Raw genomic sequence first — 13,883 nt, 5'->3', positions numbered from 1 at the left:
TGTTAGAGTGGTTGGGGCTGGCCAATCTTGAATTACTTGTATCTTGGTTGGGTCCACATGCACACCCCACTCATTAATAGTGTACCCCGGATATTGAAACTGGGTCATACCAAAAATTGCAGTTCTCAAAATTGGCACACAATTTGTACTATCATAGGGTTTGGAGGACTTGTCAGATATGGTGTATGTGCTCTTACCAACTCCTCTTGAAAATTAGGATGTCGTCTAGGTACACTACCACGAACAAGTTGGTAAAGGACTGTAAAATTTCATCCATCAACAACATGAAGGTTGTGGGGGCATTCGTCAAACCAAAAGGCATGACTAGCTATTCAAAAAGGCCCTACTTGGATTTGAAGGCAGTCTTCCACACATCAGAGGGTTCAATTGGTACCTGGTGATAACTGTTACATAATATTTTGTTACACCTCCTGCACTTCCCTGTGAAAAACCCCAAAGTGCCCGAAACATGACTGTCATGTAGTGTACTGATTCATATATGCAACTGAGATCCTCCCTAAGACATTGATTGGAAAATGCCTTGAGTTTCCCTTAAAGGAAATAGCTCTAAAACCCTAATTTGAGAATCATCGCTCTTATGAGACTAAAAACTGCGATGGTCACCTATTGTATTATACTCAACCCGTGATGGCATCACTCTGTTTACTTGTATACCTGTGATGATCCCAAAAAAGAAATTTTCCCAAAGAGGATGAGAAGCTTCGTGATCTAGAAGCTTCCAGAGCGGTGAGTTGGAGGTTGTTCGACGTAGATGAGGTCGAGTTCTCCCAACTTGGCCTCTTGGTCTTATCCCTATGAGCTACCTCCTTGAGATGAGGGCCTACTCCTATCTTTGGAGAGATCCTAACTCCCTTTCCCTGCCTATATATTCATCCTCTCCCATTCCCAAATGGTTGGTCTTTGTCTATTTGTACCCTTATGCTAAAATTGTGCCTATATGTTACTCATTTGGCTTGGAGAAGGAGTGGTTGGACAACCTACCTTGGAATTGGACATTCATTCAAGGAGAGCCTATTGACATCAAGGCTTGGTTGTATGCTTCCTTCTTTATTCTATTAATATACAAATGTTGGTTCATTTTCCCTAAATGTGTATGCTCATGTATCATTTAACATAACGCTCCTTGATCTGTCAAGTAGGTTACTTTTGAATATGCTATTTGTATTTACATGCCTTGTTGTGTCTTGATCTCTTGTGCAGGTGCATAAATGATGTGAGAAGTCAGAACGAGCCCGTGATGCAGGTGATTCAATGTCTTCAAAAAAGGAGAACATGATAGCATTAGAATGAGGTAGGCCATCTTCTTCATATCTCATTTCAATTGTAGCTTAGGAAAGTGTCTAGTAGATTGTCACATAGGTTGCTAGTCCCACTCATTGGGCTAGAAGGATCATCTCTGTCCGCAGAGAGGATTTACCTAGACAACAAAATGGCGACTCCACTAGGGAAGCTATAACTCTTTCCATTCAATCCTTCACCTTGAATTTGTGATGAGTTTGACCAACTGTCAGTTTTCTAGCTTGTTTTCTTTTCTGTAACTATTTTCACTTGCTGGTGATTGCTTGAGGACATTGATTTTTGTCTGGTCTTGAAGATTTTTTTTTCTTCATTTTTCTCGCCCATCGTGGGTTTTCCTCTCACAGTCACGATATCATCGCGGATCCTTTAATTACAGTCGCGATTATCACACTTTCATCATTGTTTTTCCTTTAACAGGCGCAATGATCCTAGAGTATAAGAGAAAATAGAGTTTTTTCTTGTTGTCCTTAGTCTTTTTGTCCTTTATCAGTAATTTTCCAGTGTCTATGGCATATTTTTCCTGATTATCATGCTTGATTGATTGCAATTGTCTCTTGATTTGGTTTTTGTGTGTTTGAGGCTTGTTTGCTTCTTAGGGTTTCTAGCTCACCCTTCACTCATTGATTGATCTGCTTCTCAGAGATTGATCACTCCTGTTCAAGAGTCTTCTGTATCAGGACATCTTTTACAAGTGCTTTTGGTTCTTTAGTGTGAAATTGTTCTCATTGGTGTCGAATCATATTGATGCTTTGAAGATCATTTTACTTCCATTGTCAAGCATAGATCACAAATTGTTTTCTTTGGTTGAATTGAAAGAAAGTGCTTGTTATCATTCTTATGTTTCAGAAAGTGAAAGTGTATATCATTTAAGTATTTTTGAGACATTTCTTGCATTCAAATCATAAAGTGAAAGATATTTTCATGATTAGTGAATTGTTTGCATTTCCATTTACTTTTTGCATTCATTTGCATTGATTGAATTAAAGTGAAAGGAAAATCATTATCACATCTTTAGTGAAAGGAAAAAGATTTTCATTTCTATGGCATTGCATTTGTTAGTAGAATGAAAGATTAGATTTCATTTTTACATATTGCATTGAAAAGAATTGTATTGATGCTTTTTGGATTGTTTGATGCATTGATTGGTTGTTTCTCTTCCCTTGTTAGAATAGCCTTCATCGAATGAAAAGTTTCATTTTCATCATTTAGTTTCATTCTAGGAACAGGTGACATCGTTGAGCCCTCAAAACTGAAACTTAATTCAAGATTAACTTAAAATTTACCTCAATTAACCTAAGGAGCATTTGTCACTTAACGCAAATATTTAGAGGTCTAGGCTAGAGACGTGTTCCGATGTCTTAAAACATAACAACTGTCGTTAACTGCCTGCAGTGTATCCCGAGGGTGAAATCCCATCCCAGTATGGAAGTATATAAAAGTTTCTCCAGTACTTTTGGGTATATCAGAGGCACTTCAGTATGAAAAGTATATAGGGATGTTCTCATCGAATGGTTTTGCATTAGACAACGCTAACATGGACTTGTGCTCCCTGTACTGTCACATATATATTGGGAGACCCAATTAGGTTGCTATCTTTTAGGCACAGGTAACCGAGTCAGCTGACTTGTAAACGTGATACATCAAAAAGAACATTGAGGGAGATTGGATGCCATACGCTAAGTCATTGGCTTCACCTGGGGTGCATATTGCAGTTCACGTATACTTGGTAAACCCTATTGCCTAGATTTTACCCATTTTGATTTATTTGTTATTTCGTGTCATAAAATTAACTGCCAATGATAACATGTCGAACCCATGCAGTTTATGATTGGAGCAATATTGAGTAAATCCTTGTAAATTTTAATTTTAATCAGCCCTTAATGAATCTCCTCCCCTTATTATGCTCTTGAGAGAAAGTGATCATGGATGAACCACTGAGTTCACCCCAAAGTTCCCCTTCGTTGTCTGATACTGAAGGGTCTTCACAAGGAGTTCATCTAGAACTTCCTCAATCACTTAAAGCTCAAGGATTTGAACTTGGGATTTTCCCGAGAATTCAACCCCTTTCTTCTCCTCCACCACCTTCACATTCCTTGTCACCTCAAGAATTAGATCCAGAAACCCCTCAGAGTCCACATAGGTTTGTATTATATCTGCTGAATCCGTTATTTGATCCCATTGTGATATCTCCTCAGTGTCCTTATAGTCCTTACGATCAACCTGGTGTTCCTAAGGAGTTATCTCCTTGTACATCTCAGATTCCTCCTCGCCAGTTGTTTCCACCCATGGATTAAGAAGGTGAGATCCCAACCTCTTGTCCAGGTCATTCGAAAGTTCCCACTACTCGTACTCCTCATGTTGATGATGAACAAGGGTATGAATTTCCTCCAGAAGGCTTTCCTTTTACAGGAAGAGTCCCTTCTCACACACTTCCTGAAACCAGTGGGCCTATGTTTCTACCTGGTTAAACAACCTTATCCAAGTTAGTTTCAGGAACTCCTAGTTCTTCATCTTTGTATCAAAATCCTATTTGGTATTCAAATGCTATTCCCACTACTGGTCTGTTTATTACAAACACGACCTCTCAAAATTTTGTACAAACTGTTGTCACATCAATTCACATTCAACCTATGATTCCATCACAACCTGTACCATCGTATCAAACATCCATTCTAGTACAAATGAATATTTCAGGTTAGGTTTGAGTCAGTTCTTCCACCCCTCCATCAAGCGGACAGAATGTACCACTGCCTATGGGGAAAAATCTGAACATTCCTCTTCTTTCAGTTGAAACCCATGTGAATGGATTACAAACTCACATGGTTGGGGTCAATCAACCTTATTCTGGTGGTATTCCTAACCCCGATGGTCCATCTAGGTTGGGTAATATCCTATATCAATAGCCTTACATGGCTCAGATCCCACTCCAACAGGCTTATGTCCCATATGGTTCGCAAGCTCTGGTCAATCCACCTTACATTCCATAAGCAGGAGCCTATGTACAACCTAATCAATCCACTATTCCTGGTGGATATGGTCAGATTTGATTCATAAATTACCAATACCCATAGGGTATACCCCAAGGAACTATCCAATAACCCTTGTAGTAGCAAGGGAAATCGTTATGGTAGCAAGGACAATCTTTGCAGCAGCAAGGGAAATATTTGTAGTAGCAGGGGAAACATTTGCATTAGTAACAACAACCTTTGCAGCAGCAAACTCAGTTTGTTCAGCAGCCTACACAACCTTTGTATCCACAAGGCCAACCTTTGTAGTAGCAAGGTCAACCTTTACAGCAATAGAGTTAACCTTTGCAGAAGCAAGCTCAACCTCCGCAGTAGCAAGCTCAACATGTATATCAATAAGGTCAGCCCTTACAGACACAAGGTTAACCTATACAACAACAAGCTCAAAATTTATATCAACAAGGTCAACCCTTGTAGACACAAGGTCAACTCCTGCAACAATAGGGCCAATCTCTTCAAGTCCAAGGTCAACAGGTCCAAGAACCTTACAATTCGTATTCCGCATATACTATTTATCAATGACCTATGGTAGGTCAATATAAACCTACCCGGGAAAAAATCTACCTTATGGTCAAGGCACCTTTCAGTGGGGGAAAAGTCAAGTTCCCTATTGTCAGAATCCTCTGCCGTGGGGGTAGAATCCTCACCAGCAAAGTTGGAACCCACAGTTTGGGCCTCCTCAAAGGCCCTACATGCCATTCAATCCACAATTTCCATTCCTAGCCACGTTGGAACTGCCTTACATCTCGAGGATATCAAATGATCCTATTCTTCATTCTCCTTACTGGCCTCCATTTCCAACTAAAATTCCAAGCGATTTCCCTAAGTTTGAAGGAAAACCTAAAGAGGACTGTCAAGCCCATGTGATGACATATCACTTATTGTGCTCTTCAAATTCTTATGTTGAAGATTCTATCCGTCTTCACCTCTTTCAGAGAACCTTAACAGGTGTTTCCAAAAAATGGTATGTAGAGTTACCTCAAGGTACCTATGTCAAATTTAACTCTTTAGTTATGGATTTCCTCACCCAATTTCAGGTACTAGTTCATTATGAAGCTAGTACTCATTTGCTAACATCTCTTAAGAAAGATACCGTGACACACATTTCTGATCATATCCATGAATGGAGATGTATGCGTTGCCTCATTGAATTCGAGATTCCTGATGAGTTGTTAACTGAATGGTTCAAAAAATCATTCTTCAATAAGATTTCTAAAGATATGGCAATGGGTGGCTGTGTTACCAAGGACCATGCTATTGCTCGTGCTCAGTATCTAGACTTAGTCTATTCTTAATCTGACACGTTATATGATATGTTGCCTGATGCTCCAAGACCATCTTCAAATCCAGAAACTTCAAAGTATCCTAATGTACCATCTACTGATGGCATAGTTGGATTAGTGTCCCAGACCTCCACTCAGACTTCTTCGAAGAAAAAGTTTGTTTCAGAGACTGGTTCCAATCGTCCTTTGAAAAATTTGTCAAATCCTGGTAAAACCTCTGAGGTCCATACTGTTTAGTCTACCATAGTAGATAAGGCCTCAAAAGGTAAGAAAAAGGGTAAATGTAAAGCCAAATCCGATACCCCGAAACAGGATCCACCCAAATCATCTACTGATGATGCTTCCAAGTGGAAGCTGAAATATCCCTGCCTCATTTGTGAGGAATACCATTATACCAAGGATTGTCCCTGACGTGTTGAAGTTAACCTTCTTTTGAAAGGGAATCCGACTATTTTGAAAGAACCATTTCCATATTAGCAGATTGAGTTGGTATACCAACTGCAATGCTCTGCCTCCTCTGGTTCCCAAGTTTTCATGATGCAAGGTTCATTGCCTGTTTCAATTGCTACTCGATCAAAGGACTATAAAACCTTGGAAAAGCAGAAGGTGGAGAAGAAGTCACTGATATACCTTCTATTTCCACTCCATCCAGTTTTGGTCTGCTCCATATTAAGCGAACTAACAATGAATCCATAATTCAACCACCTCCCAAAGGTGTGCTTCAGAAATCATCTTATAATCCGAACGCTAGAGCTACACAACATTATAATATAGTCGAAGATTTAGCTCAAGCGTCTTTGGTGATATCTGCTTTGGAAGTTCCCCAAACATGTCCAATGCAACAGAAATCATTGTTTTCTCCTATAGGCGCCATTGATCCTACCAATTCGAGTTTAATTACCTTTGATCTTGAGAACCATGTTCGTCATCTTCCTCATCAGATTGATTTTCTGATTCAAGTTATCATTAAAGGAAAGACAATCCATTAGAATGTTATTGATGAAGGTGCTTCCACCTACATCATGTTTGTTTCATGTTGGAAGGCCATTGGCTCTCCTCCCCTCAATCAGTCCCTGAACACTTTGGAGGCCTTTGATGGCAGAGGCTCCCATCCATATGGTATTCTCACAAATTTTCCTATCACGTTGGAAGGAAAGATTGTTGAGCTAGAAGTGGAAGTTGTAGATGCGAATCTCAATTATAACCTTCTTCTCAGGCGAAGTTGGACCCATGCTATGTTTTGTGTGGTTTCTTCTTTGTTCTGGGTGCTTCGTTTTCCTCACGAAGGAAAAATTGTCACCATCGACCAATTGTCTTTTTTCTCTTCCAGTACATCAAACGATAATGTCATTATATGTGGGAAATATTGAAATTCCTTATGAAAGTGTGGGGGCAAGTATGTTTAAAGATTCTTCTTTAATGGGTACTTTTTCTCTCCCACCTTTGAATATCACTTCAATCAATATGATCTCTATTTATACGGATCCTTGGATTATTCCTACTCTAGATCAGATTGATTTGTTTGGTTATTCTATGTCGTTAAGTCCATTAGAACAAGGTTATCAAGAAATTGTCTTGGCTTCAACGAATCCTTCAGAAAGTCATGTTGTTTTGAGTATGAACCTGGATACTTATGTGCCATCTCTTTGGCTTGGTTCTTGGGATTCTCTGGATCCTTTGAATGAGACATTCCCCACCAATGAGAGTATTGTTGAGGTTATGTATCTTGACGAAACTCCTTGGAATGATCTCCATCATCATTCGTCATTTCTTCCCAGCCTGAGTGAGATGCCTTTATGTCTTGAAGCTTTCGTTTCTCATAACCTAATGCATCCAATTCAAACACATGTTTTGGTGCATGAAGTCCTATTTGAGGGTAATATGGAAAACATTATTGCAACCATGCCTATCAAAATTTTCATAAACTTGGCATTGTTGATAATGTTCATATTGGGGTTTCCTGTTCTCCTGATGAGATTAGGGTTTACAATCAACTTTTCAAAGAATTTTGCGATGTCTTCGCATGGTCATATGAGGAAATGCCTGGTATTGATACATAAATTGTGGTGCATGAAATACCCACATATCCTGGTGCAAAGCCTGTTCGTCAATGACTTTGTCCCATGCATCCTCGGAAGGCTGCTGCTATTAAGGTAGAATTTGAAAAGCTTTTAAAATCTAGTTTTATCTATCCAATCCAATTGATAGATTGGGTGTCTAACATTGTCCCTGTTGCTAAAAAGCATGATACAATATGAGTCTGTGTTGATTACCATGACATCAATTGCGCATGTCCAAAAGACAACTATCCCACTCTGTTTATCGATCATATCATTGACAATGTGCTGGGAGTGAGATTTTCTCTTTTATGGATGGCTTTTCTGGTTACAACTAGATCAATATCTCACCTGCTGATCAACACAAGACGACCTTTATCTACCCATGTGGCATTTTTACCTATAAAAAGCTTCCTTTCAGTTTAAATAATGCTGGCGCTACCTTCCAAAAAGCAATGTACTAAGCATTTCATGATATTCGGCACATTGTTCAACCTTATCTTGATGACTTACTAGCCCATTATTCTAAGAGTCATGACCATCTAGACCATTTAAGATCCATCTTTCTGCGATGTCGACACTATAGCATCCATCTTAATTCGTACAAGTGCATTTTTTGCATTGAATCTGGTCGAATCTTGGGTTTTTTGTGTCCTGTGAAGGTATCCGAATAGATCCTCTAAAAGTCGAGGCTATTGTAAACTTACCCCCTCCTACCTCGCTTCAATTGCAAAGTTTGCAAGGAAAGGTTAAATTTCTTCGTCGTTTCATTCCTAACTACACTGAACTTGCCAAGGGTTTTACTTGGTTGCTTAAGAATGGGATCCCTTTCATTTGGGATGAGATTGCCCAAAAATCCTTCGACGCTTATCAGTGCTCCTTTACTGCATCCCCTTGATTATCAACGTGATTATTTCCTATACTTGATTGTAACTGATAGCACCATTGTTATGGTGTTGGTTCAGGATGACGATGATGGCAACGGACATGTGGTTGATTATTTAAGCTAAAATATCCTTGACACTAAAACTCCATATGCCCATGTCGAGAAACTTGCCTTGGCAGCAGTCCATGCTGTCCAAATATTTCGTCATTATATCCTTCTACGGAAAACCGCAGTGATTTCTAATTGCAACCCCATGACCTATATTTTGACTCGTCAATTACTTAGGGGAAAATACTCCAAATGGATTGTTATCCTGTAGGAGTTTTATTTGGAGCTTACTACCACCAAATCAAAGAAATAATTTGTTTTTGACAAGTTGATATGTGACCTTTCGTCTGCAAGCACTTCTACCGATTTTACTGAGCAGATTCCTGATGAAAATTTGTTTCTCATTAGCACTCTTAACTCGTGGTATGGAGATATTATCATTTATCTTCAAACCCAAACCTTCTGATCTGAGTTGTCTATATCCAACCGATGCTGCATCTGGCATCAGTCCCAACCTTATCAGATTCTTGGTGATACATTATATCGAGTCGGTGTTGGCTCTGTTCTTCGCAGATATCTAATGATTGAAGAGGTTGAACAAGTATTGAATGACTACCACTCTGGGGCATGTGGTGGTCATATGTCAGGCTACACCACTATTCAGAAAATCCTTCATTCCAATTATTTATGGCATTCCATCTTTAAATATTGTATTCTCACTATTCAGAAATGCCATGAATGTCAGAGTTTTAACTGCAAGTAGTGCACCTCGCAAATACCCTTACACCCAGCAATTACCACTGGCCCATTTGATAAATGGTGCATAAAATTCATTACATGTAACCCTCGCTATGCCAGGGGGCATGGCTATATTATCATCGTCGTCAACTACTTCACTAAATGGGCCGAGGCGATGCCCACATATAATGTTGACAGTATCACTGCTGCTCAGTTCCTCTTCAACCACGTCATAGCATGTTTTGGCATTCCTCAAGCCATTGTAACTGACCATGGATCATATTTTCATCAGTACATGATGACAGAGCTGACCGCTCAGTTGGGCCTTCATCATGATAGCTCAACTCCTTACTATCCACAAGCTAATGGCCAAGTCGAAGCAATTAATAAAGTTTTGATTACTATGCTTCAATGCACCATTGGGAAGCACAAAAAGGATTAGCATTTGCTGCTATTCTCAGCTCTCTGGGCTTACAGGAATTCATATAAGATGACCATTAGATTCACTCCATTCCAGTTGGTTTATGGTTTAGAGGCAAGTCTCCTGATTGAATGTGAAATCCCTTCGCTCAAATTAGCTATCAAATGTCATCCTAATACCTTTCCTGAAGAGGAGTGGTTACTCTATCTTGAGAGGCTTGATGAGACCTATTGCATTGCTACAATGGTAATCAAAGCCCAAAACAAGTGCATCAAAGCTCATTTTGATCAAACCATTTCTCCTCACAATTTTTCTGAAAGTGACTTGGTCCTCATTTATGATCAGGCTAACGATAAGTTGGGCATTGGAAAGTTTGAACCTATGTGGCATGTGCCATATATTGTCAAATGTGTATTGCAAAAGGGATCCTATCAGCTAGTTGATTATGAAGGAAATGCATTGTCGCAACCCTGCAATGGGTTGTTTTTGAAAAAGTATTATGCTTGAAATTTGTGTAATTACTTTTTGTACATTAGTGTGTGAATTCATTGGTGTGAGTTTTTTGATTTTTGGTGTGCTTGTTTGCTTTGCGGACATGTGTTTTTCTACTTACCTTGTGTTCCACTCAGTTTTTAGATGTCGTCAAATAATTGTGTTAGTTTTGCTGATGGTGCTTGTTGTAGCACACAAAATTTTTCTTCCGCAGCTTGGGCACTCTTTGCCCCTAATGGAGAGTTGGTTGATTTACAAGGTATATGCCTAGGACGAACAACTAACCATATTTCTGAATACAATGCAGTCATTGAACTATTGTCAGAAGCAATTTCTCTTGGAATTAGTGATTTAGTTGTCAAGTTAGATTCACAACTTATTGTGTTACAGTTACACAATCATTATTCAGTAATAATTCCATAGATCTTGCGTATGTATATATGTGTTCAATTACTGGAAAGAAAATTTGATTTTATCACATATTAACATATTCCACGCAATTTGAATACATTAACATATGCATTAGCAAACTATGTTCTTGATAGACATTTGCGTAATTTATAAAACCAATCACATTATCATGATACATGGACACATAAGTAGAAAATAAAACATGCATATGTATATGTCTATATATATATATATATATATATATATATATATATATATATATATATATATATATATATATATATATATATATATATATATATATATATCAGAGTGTTTAAACATAAAAATCTCAAAAAATAAAGTGTTCCGAGACTTTTGGCTTTCACAGCCTACATCATGTGCAAAAAAAACTAGAAAAGCTATGCACCTGCATGGTGCTCGCGATAACACGAGACTTCCCTAATCACTCAGCCTAACAACTGACGAAGTCTCGCAGATACCCCTACTGTGTGCCTCTAATATCGCAATGGAACATCATTTATAGTAGCGTACTCTGGAATCCCTTAAGTGATCACATCCAGATTACGTTCCATTTCACTAATGGGGTCCTCTCCTTCATCATAGGGAGCATCTGCTACCTACTAGGCTACTCACCATGCTATTGGTGACATGCTAGGAAGACTTTCCAGTCCAACATCTGCACATTTATCACATGTTCAGTCTCAGTTACATTTTCATATAAAAAAGTCATAAAACTTGAAAAATCTAAAAATAGGCTTTTACTTGCATTAGTCCATTGTTCGCCTGGTGGCAAGGGTAGATCCAGGTCTCATCTGAAATATGTGCCTGCATAGGCATAGTCATCCAAAAAAATCAATTGGCGGCGCAACCAAATGAAAAATTATGGTGGGAAATGCATTTGTTGAACCCCTCCTCCTCGAGGCATAAGTTCACTCCATCTGACTAGTCTCGAATCTTGTGGATTTGGATATGGTACCTCTGTACATTGATACCAAAACAGGGGCATGCGCTCCATAAAGAAAGTAACCAAAATCGAACCAAAGCCAAACTGTTTCAAGTTTCCACGCCTACCCTTGGTTAACTGCCTCTTCATATTGGCTAGCAACCTTGAACACCAGTTGAATACTGTTGGAGTGAGGGATTATACTACATACTAGAATTAGCATTTCAAAGTCTCATGCAAAGCTTGCATCCTAGCTATGCGGGCTATGGTGAATAGGATCATCCTTAGGGGAATATTTCTGACTGTAGCTATCTCCACCTTCCCACCCATTGTTATCTTGGCACCTGGGAAATGTCTCGCAAAAGGAGTACTAGTGCTCTCATCGCCCAGACGAGACCTGAAGAGTTGAAATCTTTCTCCTCTTCTCGACAATCCATTGATTAAATAAATATCAATTTCCTCCAAGTCCAAATCCTAGTCTCCAATGATGAATATTTCTCGATCAATGTCTAATAGGCCAATCAAGTAGTGCAACAACTCATTTTGAGCTCTTAATCTTGTAGTCCTGAAGAATTTCAGCAACCCACAATTCCTCAAAGCATTGATACATTCCATATCTTGGTCTAGCTAATGGTCTTTCGCCTCATGGCCTATTTCCTTCCATTCTAGAACCATGATTGGCTACAATCTCATGCAAAACATCATTACACAGCAATTAGATGCCTTTTCATGGAGTTAAATCCAAAACTTTTGCTTTAAAGAGGGTTTTTCCTTAAAAAAATTCCACCCAGAACTATTGTTCCTATTTTTATTAATAGAGTGATGCCATCATGAGGGCCTTTCGGCTAGGGGGTAATAATCGCGAGTCTAATGAGCAAACTCGCAATGATCACCCACGCAGTTTAAAAAATAATATCCTCCTACTGGTAAGCAAAATCCATTAAAAATGCATCAAAATGTAATAAAATGCACGGGCAAAGACAAAACTCTTACCTTCTGCTGGCGGCTCGAGAAATGATGCCCAAATCTCTCACATTGTTCACCTAAAAATCAAAGGAAAAAGGGTAAAATGCACTCTCAAAATTTACTGCAGTGAAATGGTAAAAATGTTTTAACTTGTGGTCTATTTATAGGTTTTGATTTCATTTTTTCTATTTTTTTATTAATACTTTATTATTTTTCTTGATATCAGTGATTGGTTGTTTTCCTTATGTAGTTACAGGTACTTTCTGGTGAACATGTGATTATTATTGATTAATTCAAATGAGTTTTCTTTTATCTCTTTTTTGGACTTGTTAAAAATAAACAAAAAAGAAACCCCCTGGAGTTGTCATTAAGCTCTTTTTTGACTCTCGAAACATGAAAATACCATCGAGTACTTGTATTTTCGAACTCGTTAGATTAAATGAATTGATGTCATCTCAGTATACGTTTACCTTGTTGTTGGGTTGAGATTGACTATTTGCGAAAAAGGTACACCTTGGTCGATATGGTCAAGAGTTTCTCTCGAATATTATTTTCTACCTTTTCAGGTTCGAGGGGAAAATTATGAAAATGGACATGATTGAGTTTTATTTTTTCGTCTCTTTTTCAAAATCTCTAAATATGAAAAAGATACTGAGTTATTCTTACGTCGGACTCGTTAAAATTTTACAACGAAAGACTCATCACCATGATGAGACCGAGCTTCTCCTTCCTAGGACTCATAAAACTTACTACGATGGATTCATTCAAAGAATGAAATTACATGAAAATCATATGCTATCCCCTTTAGGCTTGTGATAAAAGTAATTGGGGTACTCACTAGAAATAATGGGGAAAAATGAAAATGAAACATCCTTTGTATAGGCAACATGTCGCTCTTGAACATGACACTCTTCTGCTTTTCATATCAGGTTTGGGATATCCTCACTCAGTAATTTTTCCTCCTGGGTTTGGGTGATCTATTTTTGATTCTCATCTAACTATTCCATTTCATCATCATGACCTTTAGTCTTATGTTGATTCAAATTCTGCCACACTCTGGAGTCATGTCGTCAATGTTCAAGAGAAGTCATATCTGCAGTTATTTACCTATACATTGTCTGACCCATTGTTATAGCCTTGAATATTACTCATTTAATTCCATTTTATTCCTTTTCTCATGTCAACGATGGGGGATTCATCATAGCCCTCCTTCGATAGGTCACTTCCTGTCGAATTCAGCTAATTATCCGAGAAGATGATTTAGAAAATCCCTTTTAGTACCTTAGATC

This window comes from Pinus tabuliformis, chromosome 3_2 (genome assembly GCF_031772625.1).
Source record: "Pinus tabuliformis cultivar Carrire ecotype Pingquan chromosome 3_2, CPIR1, whole genome shotgun sequence".
In the NCBI taxonomy this organism is placed as follows: Eukaryota; Viridiplantae; Streptophyta; class Pinopsida; order Pinales; family Pinaceae; genus Pinus; species Pinus tabuliformis.
This window is presented reverse-complemented; position numbering follows the sequence as displayed.